Source organism: Mercenaria mercenaria, chromosome 5 (genome assembly GCF_021730395.1).
Source record: "Mercenaria mercenaria strain notata chromosome 5, MADL_Memer_1, whole genome shotgun sequence".
Taxonomy (NCBI): Eukaryota; Metazoa; Mollusca; class Bivalvia; order Venerida; family Veneridae; genus Mercenaria; species Mercenaria mercenaria.
Window position 1 is genome coordinate 36090220 of NC_069365.1, and position 13353 is coordinate 36103572.

The window sequence follows — 13353 nt, forward strand, 5'->3', positions numbered from 1 at the left end:
GGTCACAGATACTGAAATGGCTTTTCTTGCACATGAGGTAATATAACACTGTCCTAAATAATCATCTGTGTGGTATAAATGTGTCAGTTTCCAGATAAGCTGGTCACTTTTGTTTGATTTTCCTTGTTTGTCATATTGATGAAGAAATTAATTAAATGTCACACAGATGTCAATTGTTCATTTCAGATGCTTGGTTTCTGAGTCTGCAATGGAGGTGTTGGGCAAATAGTGATAGGCCCAGATCAGTCAGCCATTTGGAGATGGACCAATGGTGGCAGGCTGGATCAGTAAGCCATTTGCCATTTGGGGATGGACCAGCAGATGCTGGCTTGGATCAGTAAGCCATTTGGAGATAGACCAGTGGAGGCAGGCCTGGACCAGTAAGCCATTTGGAAATGGACCAGTGGAGGCAGGCCTGGATCAATAAGCCGTTTGGAGATGGACCAGTGGAGGCAGACTTTGATTAGTAGGCCATATGGAGATGAACTTTTAGACCACTTGATGGAGGGAGACCTTCTGTACTAGATAAAAGGTATTAAATGATATGAGCCGTGCCATGGGAAAACCAACATAGTGGGTGTGCGACCAGCATGGATCCAGACCAGCCTGCGCATCCGCGCAGTCTGGTCAGGATCCATGCTGTTCGCTAACAGTTTCTCCAATTCCAATAGGCTTTAAAAGCGAACAGCATGGAGCCTGACCAGACTTCGCGGATGCGCAGGCTGGTCTGGATCCATGCTGGTCGCACACCCACTATGTTGATTTTCCCATGGCATGGCTCATATAAAAAATTTGAATCATTATTGCAGATGGACAGTAAAAGGCTAAAGCTTTATTCCCCTTCACCATAAAGAATAAGAAAATGAGATAGTCTTTTGTCTGTTAAACTGAAGTTCTAGCCATTTGTAAGCCTTTAACAGAAAAAAAAGCATTTAATGAAAAAAGGTACAGAAACAACCCCTTATTTGTTAAACATACAGTATTATACTGGTACAGTAGGACAGCCAGTCTGAGATACTCCTCAAAAACAGAACCAAAGTAATTTAGGTTAGTGTTGAAAATTATCTCGGATAAGTACAGCAAGTTCACAATTTTAAGTTCAAATAGTATAATTTTGATAATGCCTTTTGACAGACAAAATAAAAGGTTTCTTGAATTTTTTTCCTTAAATGAATAAATGTATAAAAAAAAGTTATATAATATAAAAGTTATTTTTTTCTATTTTTGTAATTAGCACAAAAATAATTTTTTTGAAATGTTAATGCACATGTTAGCGTAAATGTATGATATGTTAAAATGAAGAAGACAGTTTAATACACAAATGTCAGTTTGTTAAGATGAACAATTTAACAAATTTTAGAATGGGTGTATCTTTATAGTGAATGGCATTTAAAAAGTTTGTAAATATTTACTTTATTTTAAAGCCATAAGATGACAGTCTGATGTCAAGACACACTTAATTATCAGGCTTCCTTTTGTAGTCAGAACGTTTAAAGAAAAGACATTTTACTTAATATTTCTGATTTCTTTGATGAGGTGAAATACAATGCTTTTTATAATTTCTAACATAAATCTTGGTTTCCCTGTTAACAAAGCTTTCTTTGAACGAGGAACGACTTACGCCACTTTATTACACCTTTTTGTTAAACAAGTAGACCCCTAACAACTCATGAGTGTTCATCAAATATGGGTAATTCTGAAGAAACAAGCCGCGTTGACAATAATCTTATAAACCCTCGAAAGGATCAAATATCCTCGCATCAATATTATACCATATGATTAATAAAGGTGGTAGTTTAACGCACCTTGAGGTGTCACACTTTTGATTTATGTTCATAGGAAGAAATTTAACTTTGTATATTCTTACAGTGTTTATCAAAATTTTGCACTCGGAAGTGATCATTACGCACTCCATTAAAATGTGTTGTTTAAAAAGGCAAATAAGAAAATTCAGAGTAAGAGTGTTATATTCAATACAAATGCTTAACTAATAACCACATTCTATAAATCCTTGTTCAGCTACAGTGTGACAGCGAATTTCTTAAGTAAAACAAGTGCAAACCAATTTTTAGTTTGTTTTAAATTTAAAGTGATATCATGGTCAATGTCACAGAGCCCATTTTAGATAGAATTGCAGAGAACAAACTGAAGAACACCAATGATTTTATTTCAGAAGTAACAGAATATTCAATATAATACTCCCTGCTGACTAAGGTGATGTTTTGATTTAAGGTTTAGCAGTATATCACCAAATCACAGAAATGATTGGTAAAGGAACAACATTTTTACTAACAATCTACCTGTCTAATACAAGTTTTACCTTTAACTGCCCTGTACCATTGGATACTTAAAATATTCCCAAAAGTTGTCCCCCTTTATGAAAGAATGCCATTTGTAAAGAAATAAAAGTAAACAATTGTTCAAATTGATGTTTAACCTAGTTTTGTGAAGTTTAAGCACTGGGACATTATTGCAGTTGTATCAAAACAAAGACGTGTAGCAGTTCTTTAAAAATGGTGTGTGTTTAAAGGCATTGAACTGTCCAGAAGTATGACCCCTTTGTCCAAAACTATGGCCCCTTTATGCAGTCCCTTCCAGAATTCAATACATATGTGAGCAAATTGATGATGCTTTTGTAGACTTATATATATTATGTTTTATATGCTGTTTAATTTTCATGTAAAACAACTCTTTCTTTCTATGATTTGGTGATGTTCGAAATGTTTTTCGCAAAACCTGGACCTAACTCTTAATACAAGGAAATTTGCAGTAGCAAAAGTGAAACTTATAGTTGTAAATGTCAGCAGAGTTGGCGACAGACAGCACTTAATGGCACCCATTAAAGATTTTAAACAGGAACTTTAGACATCTTTATATGGTTGAGAAATATAAAAAAATAAAGACTTGAGGTGTCTCTTGATAACTATATTTATTTATGATTTATGAAAAAGGCAATTTGTCAAAAGATCAGTCAGTTTGATCGATGTTGTATAGTGAGACCCGCTATTATTTTAAAATTTGTTTCAAATTTTTATACAGCTTAACCGATACTTTATTAAATACATGAATTCAAAGTGATCGTGATAAGTTCTTCATGGGCAAATAATCGTTGCGTTTGAATTGTCATTTGATTTCTTGACGACTTGAGAACTGCCGTTTCAATTAAATGTAGATAAAAATCGCTATATATTTGGGACTTGTATTATTGGTAATACCTTGTCTGTCATCAGATACAATTATTCGTATAGAACCTAGCGACCCTGATTATTCTTGTATCTTTTTGAATATCTTCCCAAATTATTGCGGCAGTTTTTGAATAAATTGATACAATCTTAACCAACTTAGTGGAATGATCGTAAACCATTGTATTGTGGGAATAGTTGTAGATGACACTGGTTCGTTCTGATTTTGGCATGTTTTCTGCATGGAGCATGCTCGTTCCCTTAATTCGGAGATTTTTACGTCTGCTTTGTTAAGGTCATGACATGAAGCGTGATTATACACACAAATATAACTGCTTGTAAAAATATTGGTTTTAATAATAAATTAAGTTTTTCCGGCTTGTTGAAAAACGACAATATTATTTGACAATTTGTTCCCGTTCACAGCAAATTGAGCTTATAAATTAGACACAGACAAATTTAATTCCATCAGCTAACCGCAAATGGCTACTCAAAAAGCGTAATCGGATTCGAAAAGTTTGAGAAATTTTGTTTGAACTTTGTTTGAAATTCTGATTTTTCCATAGTTAACATGTTTGTTAATAACAAAATGCAACAATGTTGAGGTAATACATTGTTTATTTTGATTGTACAGTGGCCGGATGGCCATTTTGTAACTGTGTGTCCTCGGGCTTACTGTTCATTATGAAAAAAACTGTCAAAATATTGATATTTCAACAGTGTAAATTAACTGATTTCAATTTGATCCCACTTTTAATAAAAGAGGCATAAGAAACCTGATCTGCATTGAGCCAATGTAAATGTTGATTTTTCTGATGATTTAAAGTAATTTGATTGAAAATGTACTAATCCATCCATTCTGGTTTTATACAAGTTACTATATTGGAGCAATTCCTGGAAATTGGATAATAAAGTATAAATTTGTCTAGTTTGGATTTTTAATGATTAAATAATTGTCTCTACATGTTTTTCCTTTAAGTATTTTTAAAATACAGAGAATATATTTTACATTTTAATTGGTTGTAAGAATTAAGTGCAATTTTGAATTTCCTAACAAGCTTATTATGAACTTTACAGTAAAAGCCAAAGTAATAATTATGTATCTCAGTTCATTTTTAGCTCATCTGAACCAAAGGCTCAGGGTGAGCTATTAGTATAGGGTGGATGGTCCGGCGTCTGTCATCCGTTGTCCACATTTTTACTTAAACATCTTCTCCTCTGAAACTACTGGTCAAATTTGGTCTGTAGCATCCTGGTGAGGTCCTCTATCAAATTTGTTCAAATGGGGGCATTTTTTTAGGGGCCGCTAGAGCTAAAAATAGAAAAACCTTTAAACAACTTCTTCTCATGAACCACTTGATGGATCTTTATCAAACTTGGGTTTTAGCATCATCATAAGGTCCTCTTTCAAAATTTGTTTAAATGTGGGGGGGGGGGTGGGGAGCGCTAGAGCTAAAAATAGAAAAACCTTTAAACAACTTCTTTCTATGAACCACTTGATGGATCTTCATCAAACTTGGTCTGTAGCATCATTATAAGGTCCTCTCCCAAGTTTGTTCAAATGGGGGCACTTGGCCCCTTTTAGGGGCAGCTAGAGCTAAAAATAGAAAAACCTTGAAACGACTTCTTCTCATGAACCGCTTGATGGATCTTCATCAAACTTGGTCTGTAGCATTACTATAAAGTCCTCTCCCAATTCTGTTGAAATGGGGGCACTTGGCCCGTTTTAGGGGCCGCTAGAGCTAAAGATAGAAATACATTTAAACGACTTCTTAAAATGAACCGCTGGATTGATCTTCATCAAACTTAGTCTGTAGCATTGTTATATGGTCCTCTCCCAAATTTGTTCAAATGGGGGCACTTGGCCCCTTTTAGGGGCCGCTAGAGCTAAAAATAGAAAAACATTTAAACAACTTCTTATCATGAACCGCTTAATGGATCTTCATTAAACTTGGTCTGTAGCATCATTAAAAGGTCCTCTCACAAATTTGTTCAAACATGCGCACTTGGGCTTGTTAGGGGCCAAAGGGGCCACTACAGTTAAAAATAGAAATACATTTAAACGACTTCTTCTCATGAACCGCTGTATTGATCTTCATCAAACTTAGTCTGTAGCATTATTATGTAGTCCTCGATCAGATTTGTTCAAATGGGGGCACTTGGCCCCTTTTAGGGGCCGCTAGAGCTTAAAATAGAAATACCTTTAAACAACTTCTTCTCATGAACCGCTTGATGGATCTTCATCAGACTTTGTCTGTTGCATTGTGAAATGGTCCTCTCCCAATTTTTTTCAAATGGGGGCACTTGGCCCCTTTTAAGGGCCGCTAGAACTATAAATAGAAAAACCTTTAAACGACTTCTTCTCATGAACCGCTTAATGGATTTTCATCAAACTTGGTCTGTAGCATCATTAAAAGGTCCTCTCACAAATTGTTCAAATGGGAGCACTTGGCCCCTTTTAGGGGCTGCTACAGCTAAAAATAGAAATACATTTAAATGACTTCTTATCATGAACCGCCTGACTGATTTTCATCAAACTTGGTCTGTAGCATCATTATATGTTCCTCTTTAAAAAATTTTCAGACGGGGGCATTTGGTCCCTTTTAGGGGCCGCTAGAGCTAAGAATAGAAATACCTTTAAACTACTTCTTCTCACGAACCGTTTGATGGATTTTCATCAAACTTGGTCTGTAGCATCTTTATAGGGTTCTTTCACAAATTTGTTCAAATGGGGGCATTTGGCCCCTTTTAGGGGCTGTTAGGGCTAAAAATAGAAATATCTTGAAGCGACTTCTTCTCATGAACCGCTTGATTGATCTTCATCAAACTTGGTCTTAAGTATCATTATATGGTCCTCTCCCAATTTTGTTGAAATGGGGGCACTTGGCCCCTTTAAGGAGCTGCTAGAGCTAAAAATAGAAATACATTTAAACAACTTCTTACCATTCACTGCTTGATGGATCTTCATTAAACTTGGTCTGTGGCATCATTATATGGTCCTCTCCCAAGTATGTTCAAAAAGGGGCACTTGGCCCCTTTTAGGGGCCACTAGAGCTTAAAATAGAAATACATTTTAAACAACTTCTTATCATCTTGATGGATCTTCATCAAACTTGGTATGTAGCATAATTATATGGTCCTCTCCAAAGTTTGTTCAAATGGGGGCACTTGACCCCTTTTAGGGCCGCTAGAGCTAAAAATAGAAATACTTTTAAAAATCTTTTTTTAATTTAAATTTAAAAAAAAAAAATTTTAATTCTTTTTTAAATTTAATACTTTGTCACAAGCAAGATCTAATTAGGTCAAAGTTGGCCTCATTTGAGTGACTTAGGCCCAAGTGGACCTCTTGTTATGTTTGAGATTGATTTTTAAGTGGAATAAAGTAAGTATTCTTAAATGAAATAAGCAATGTTTTATAAACTTGATAGCTTTTGACAATTAATGTACACGTTGATTTTGTGCCAATCTGATTTCAAAAATTTACTTTGATTCGTCTTGTTATGTATATTATATATTTGCAAAAGGTTGAATTTGTGATGCTCTGAAACTGAAAATGCATTGGGACATACCAGGTATATATTGTGATGCACTTGTTTGATTTTCCGCTGACACTATGAACTGACCAAAGGACGAAACATGGAAAAATTAGGAGAAATAAAGTTATAATTTGTGTTTTACAGTAGGTAAGGGTAGTGCCTACTTTCTGTCTGGAATTGCAATGATGGATTACAATCCCAGGATACCTTTTAAAGTATACTGCATAGTAGTATATCATTATGACACTCGTTGCTTGCTCTTCGACCTGTCTTAAAATGCTGCAAGATTTTAATTAACGGCTGATAATACATTTATTCGAATTACTTCAGTGTAAAGTCATAAACGACTTGTGTTTTGTCGATATTTTTTACGTTCTAATTAGATGCAAATAATATATCTGTCAGAACAAATTAGCATCGTTGTAATGAATTATCAGTGAAAAGTTTATGGTTCCTTTATCAAATTATGTTTGTCGTAACCTTACTACGAGAATGTAATGTTTTAACGTCTGCCTCGTTGTACCGCCGAAGGGATGGTATATTTTGATACGCATACGTGAAGTTGATAGGTTTGTGTAGGAAGATGATGGTTTATAATTGTTTGTAGATGGTACGAAAATGTTGCATCAAAATAATTTATAGTCATAATTCAAGGCGAAGTTTAATTATTTGCCATAACTTTCATAACAATTTGGATTTCATTAATTGATATTCAAAGAATGTAAACATTTTCAAAAATTTAAACATTTAATGTTTTTTTTTTAACTAGATTTCTTTACTTAACTTTATTAATTTACTTGCAACTTTTGTAATGTTACATAAATAGAAGAGGAAAATCCCTTTTTTGCAATCTTTTTTAAACATAGTAATTTGCAAATCAATTGCCAAGACAACAGGCAATCTTTTAAAGCCAAACAGGACTGGTCTTTCCAGTTTAAATTCTTATTTCTCTCTTTCTTACCATCAAAAAAGAAAATGCAGAAAACAGCCAAATTGCATCCCTTTATTATGTCTCCCACACCACTGTGGTTGGAGACATATTGATTTACTCCTGTCTGTGTGTGTGTCCGTCCGTCCATCTGTCACAAATCTTGTCCGCGCTCTAAATCGAAAAGTTCTCATCCTATATTCACCAAACTTGAACAAAATGTCTTTGCCAATAAGTCCTCGGCCAAATTCGATAACTAGCCAAATCGGCCCAGGCACTTCGAAATTATGGCCCTTTAATTACCGAAAATCACTTGCCAGAATTGCACTCTAAGTCATTGGTGCATACACAGATGCCAGTATCCGCTCTCTAAGTCGACTCAGATGCATAACTAAGTGCATGATTGACTCAGATACATAATGAAGAAGAAATGCCAATCTAGATGATTAGGCAGTTGTGGGAGACAGGCGCTTTTCTCAAAAGCAGCTCTAGTTTAGTATGATCTTATTTGTTCTTTCTGACAACCTAGTGTACTGTCATCAATTCTTGTCTTATTAGCATTTATGAAGAAATCCGTTATAGTCTTAAAGGTAACAAAATGGTGAAAATGGATATAATACAGCTCATGTTATAATTGTAATTGTCGTGCTCTCTGTATGTTGAACATTTAAGCTAATCTAATAGAAACAAGCTTGTTTGTTTTTTTCAGCTACAATATAACATTTTTAGTTGCTGAATGATTCCTTGTTTATTTTGACAGCCAGTTCATTTATTACCCCTAAGAAATGAAATTTATTTAAATCATAAACCCATTTATGAAAAGTCTTCCAACAGTTTTTCACTATAATACCCACATCCATCATTATTTGTCAACCAGTAAGGACCCAAATTGAAGGCTTGAATTAATTTAAAAACTGCTGTCAATTTTTACAACAAAATTATGTCAATCATAGGAGCTCTTCTTTTAATGTATTGAATAATAATTAAAGGAAGTTGTCACACAAAATGATCATTTTATAACCATGTGATTATTGTTTTAATGTTGGAAAAATAAGAAAGCTGCTTTGTTCATTATTATATGAGTCAGAATATTCAGGCGGGAGGTTATTTTATTGTCAGGTAAATATTTTTATCTACTTTTTTTTTCAGTACTTATTTTTTCAGATCAAAATTTCTCTGTGTTTCATTAGTTAATGTACAATCTGTCTAGAACACTTTGGAAACAGTTTTAAGTTCTTTTACTTAAAATGGATAGGTAATATCTTAATACACGATATGGACAGCCAAACTTTCTGACAACTAATGTGAGTAACAAGTTTTAAAGACTGTTTTCTTCATTGCAACTGAAGGACCTCATCAAGTTTGTGTCGTTTGGAAGAAGTTGGCCTCTAAACCATCTGGTTTAGAATAGTTCATGGAAATATTCATTCAGAGATGTAAACTAAGATAGTTCTCAAATTAAGAAAATTAGTAAATGCTAGATGAGAACAGTTCTTAATATTTTACATGTAAGAGTGTAAAGCTGCTAGTGCCTTTACTAGAAAGAGGTTGTTGTTTTAGAGATAGTCTTTGCAAGATATCTCCTAATAATTTTTGTTAAAACCTGTCATTTTTTGCTTGAATGTTTTGTAGGACATATTTAGCTGTTAAGAATTGCTGCTGCTGCTGTCTTCTGCTTTTTAAAATTTCTGTCTCTGTTTATTCCTATTTAGAATTTCTGTCTTCTGCTGTTAAGTATTGCTGCTTTTCTATGAAGGACATATTTTGCTGTTAAAAATGCTGCTTATGTCATTTGCTGTTTAAAATTCTGCTTCTGTTGTCTGCTGTCAAAAAGTGCTGCTTCTGTCTTTTGCTGTCAAGAATTGCTACTATTGTCTCTTGCTGGTAAGAATTGCTACTTCTGTCTTCTGCTGTTAAGAGTTGCTGCTTCTGTCATTTGCTGTTTAGAATTCTGTCTTCTGTAGGTAAGAATTGCTGCCTTGTCCTCTGCTGTTAAGAATTGCTATTTCTGTTATTTGCTGTTTGAAATTCTGTCTTCTGCTTGTAAGAATTGCTGCATTTGTCTTCAGCTGTTAAGGATTGCTGCTTTTGTCTTCTGCTGATAGGAATTGCTGTTTCTGCTTTTGCTGTTAAGAATATCTGCTTCTTTCTTATGATGTCGAAAAATTGCTGCCTCTGTTATCTGTTATTAAGAATTGCTGCCTAAATGTCCTCTGCTGTTTAGAATTGCTATTTCTCTTAGTTGCTGTTTGAAATTCTGTCTTCTGCTTGTAAAAAGTGCTGCTTTTGTCTTCTGCTGTTAAGAAGTGCTTCCTCTGTCTTCTGCTGTTAAGAATTGCTGTTTCTGATATTTGCTGTTTGGAATTCTGTCTTCTGTAGGTAAGAATTGTTGCCTTGTCCTCTGCTGTTAAGAATTGCTATTTCTCTTATTTGCTGTTTGGAATTCTGTCTTCTGCTTGTAAGAATTGCTGCATTTGTCTTCTGCTGTTAAGAATTGCTGCTTCTTTCTTATGATGTTAAGAATTCTTTCTTATGATGTTAAGAAATGCTGCTTCTGTCTTTTGCTGTTAAGAATTGCTGCTTTTGTCTTCTGTTGTTAAGAATTGCTGCTGTCTTCTGCTGTTAAGAATTGCTGCTTCTTTCTTATGCTGTCAAAAATTGCTGCTGCTGTTTTCTACTATTTAGAGTTGCTGCTGCTGCTATCCTCTTGAGTTAAGAATTGCTCCTTTTGTCATTTGCTGTTGTTGATTGTAAGAATTGCTTCTTTTGTTTTCTGCTGTGAAGAATTGCTACTTTTGTCTTTTGCTGTTTTAGAAGTATGCCTTCTGCTGGTAAGACTTGCTGCTTTTGTCTTCTGCTGGTAAGAATTGCTGCTTTTGTATTCTGCTGGTAAGAATTGCTTCTGCTGGTAAGAATTGCTGCTTTTGTCTTCTGCTGGTAAGAATTGCTGCTTTTGTCTTCTGCTGGTAAGAATTGCTGCTTTTGTCTTCTGCTGGTAAGACTTGCTGCTTTTATTAGCTCACCTGTCACGTAGTGACAGGGTAGGCTTTTGTGATCGCCCTTCGTCCGTCGTCAGTCCACAATTTCTTGTCTGCACGATAGTGGTTTCATTTATGATTTTATTTTAACCAAACTTGCACACAACTTGTATTACCATAAAATCTTGGTTCCTTTCTTGAACTGGCCAGATCTTGTTATCGGTTCCAGAGTTATGGCCCCTTTGTCTTCTGTTTGTAAGAATTGCTGCTTTTATCTTCTGCTGGCAAGCATTTCTGCTTCTTGTCTTCAGCTGGTAAGAATTGCTGCTTTTGACTTCTGGTGGCAAGAATTGCTGCTTCTGTCTTCTGCTGGTAAGAATTGCTGCTTTTGTCTTCTGCTGTCAAGAATTGATAAAGAAATGACATTTTTCTTCAGTTTTTAGCTCCACTATTCGGAGAATAGGGGGGGCTATACTACTCGCCCCGGTGTCGGTGTCGACGTCGGCGTGACCCTTCTTGGTTAAAGTTTTTTGGCAACCTTTGTTTTTCTGTCATATCTTTGTTACTATTGCTTATATCTTACTGTAACTTCACATAAACATTGTCCAGTATACAAACAATGTATGTTTAGGGGCTGAGCCCATTATACCCAAGGTCAAGGTCACCAAGCTGTTATACTTAGGTTATTTTTAAGGTTAAAGTTTTTCGGCAACCTTTGTTTTTCTGTCATATCTTTGTTAACATTGCTTATATCTTACTGTAACTTCACATAAACATTGTCCAGTATGCAAACAAAGTTTGTTTAGAGGCTGAGCCCATTATACTCAAGGTCAAGGTCACCGAGGTGTTATACTTTGGTTATTTTTAAGGTTAAAGTTTTTCGGCAACCTTTGTTTTTCTGTCATAACTTTGTTACTATTGCTTATATCTTACTGTAACTTTACATAAACATTGTCCAGTATGCAAACAAAGTATGTACAGGGACTGGGCCCATTTTATCCAAGGTCAAGGTCACCAAGGTCTTATACTTAGGTTATTTTTAAAGTTAAAGTTTTTCGGCAACCTTTGTTTTTCTGTCATAACTTTGTTACTTTTGCTGATATCTTACTGTAAGTTCTCATAAACATTGTCCAGCGTACAAACATAGCATATGCAGGTGCTGGTCCCATTATACCCAAGGTCAAGGTCACAAAGGAGTTATACTTGGAATTATTTTCATGTTAATTTTTTTCGAAAGCTTTATTAATAGACATATCTTTGGTACTTTAAAAGATAATAACTTGAAATTAAAAATATTTGTTTATAATCATCATCTGCATGTGTGGTGACATACCCCATAACTCTAATTGTATTTTTGACAGAATTATGCCCCTTTTGTACTTAAACTTTTTTTGCAATCTTCGCTTTCTGGATATTACTTTAATGCAATATAAGATGAAGACTTGAAACTTAAAATATATCTTTATCACCATCATCTGCATGATTGGTAACAATCCCCATAACTCTGATTTGTATTTTTGACCAAATTATGCCCCTTTTATACTTAAATTTTTTTAACAAACTACGTTTTCTGGACATAACTTTGGTACTATATAAGATAATGACTTGAAACTCAAAATATATCTTTACCATCATCACCTGCATTTGTTGTAACAATCCTAATAACTCTAATTTGTGTATTTGATGGAATTATGCCCCTTGGTGTATCTTCCTTTTATAGAAGAGGTCTCTTATTCAGACATATATTCATTTTACTGTCAAATCCCCGAATAGTGGAGCCCGCTGCCTTACGGACAGCTCTTGTTATAAAATGTTAAATAGGTGCAAGTCTTGAAGTTTTAGATCATAATTCCTGGGATAATGATTCTTTGTCAAATGTAAGCAGACTACTGTTTCATGGATAATCAGTGTGCAGTGGACATATTCCTTGTTTTATTATGTTATTCTATTAATTTCTTTACATACTTCAAAGGAGCCAAAAAAGCCTTATAATGTCAAGTGTTGAATATTAATGTCATCACAAATTGTCATTTGTCAGTCAACTGTAGGATTGATCACTGTTTTCTAAAATTCACTGAACTGTTTTATATTTTGTTTGTATGTCATAAAACAGTAATCTAGAGGATTTGCCTTACATTGGTGAAGAATTTAAATATTTTACAGTCTGCTTTGCTTCAGATTTTAACAGTAGTTTTAAGACGTAAATTCTAATATCAAACTCAAAATTAATTCATAATTATGGTTCAGAATTTTGAACTGGAAGCAAGGTATGTAGTTTGTCAGAAGTTTGATTAAATCTTTTATTCCATATATAAACAGAAAATGAATATGCCTATTCTTTCATAACCTTATCAAGGAAAGAATTGTTTCTGTTTTGTGTAACTTAGATGAATTTTACACTTTTTGGCTCGACTATTCAAAGAATAGTCTAGCTATTCTACTCACCCCTGGGTTGAAGTTTTGCATGCAAGTACATATGGCTATAATTTAAAGGCATATAGCTTTGAAACTTATTTTTTCTTTTTCTAAGTCAATTACCAACCTCACTGGGTCAAGTCCCATAACTCTGACATGTATTTTGAGCAAATTATGCCCCCTTTTGGACTTAGTAACTTGCATGCTATCTCCAAAACTAATTCAGATTGAATTGAAACTTCACATGTGTCTTCGGGGTTATAAAACTAGTTGATAGCATCAAGTCCCATAACTCTGACCTGCATTTTGGCCAA

At 34.5% G+C, this 13353-nt stretch overlaps 1 protein-coding gene across 2 annotated transcripts in view; it reads left to right on the top strand.

The window, feature by feature from the left end:
- The first annotated feature begins 371 nt into the window (after positions 1 to 371).
- The window catches only part of LOC123556887 (putative protocadherin beta-18), a 37744-nt gene continuing 24762 nt past the window's right edge, over positions 372 to 13353 (top strand). For both annotated transcript variants that reach the window (XM_053543197.1, XM_053543196.1), the window contains exon 1: positions 372 to 532. The gene's annotated coding sequence lies outside the window, so the exon portion shown is untranslated. The remainder of the gene's footprint in view (positions 533 to 13353) is intronic.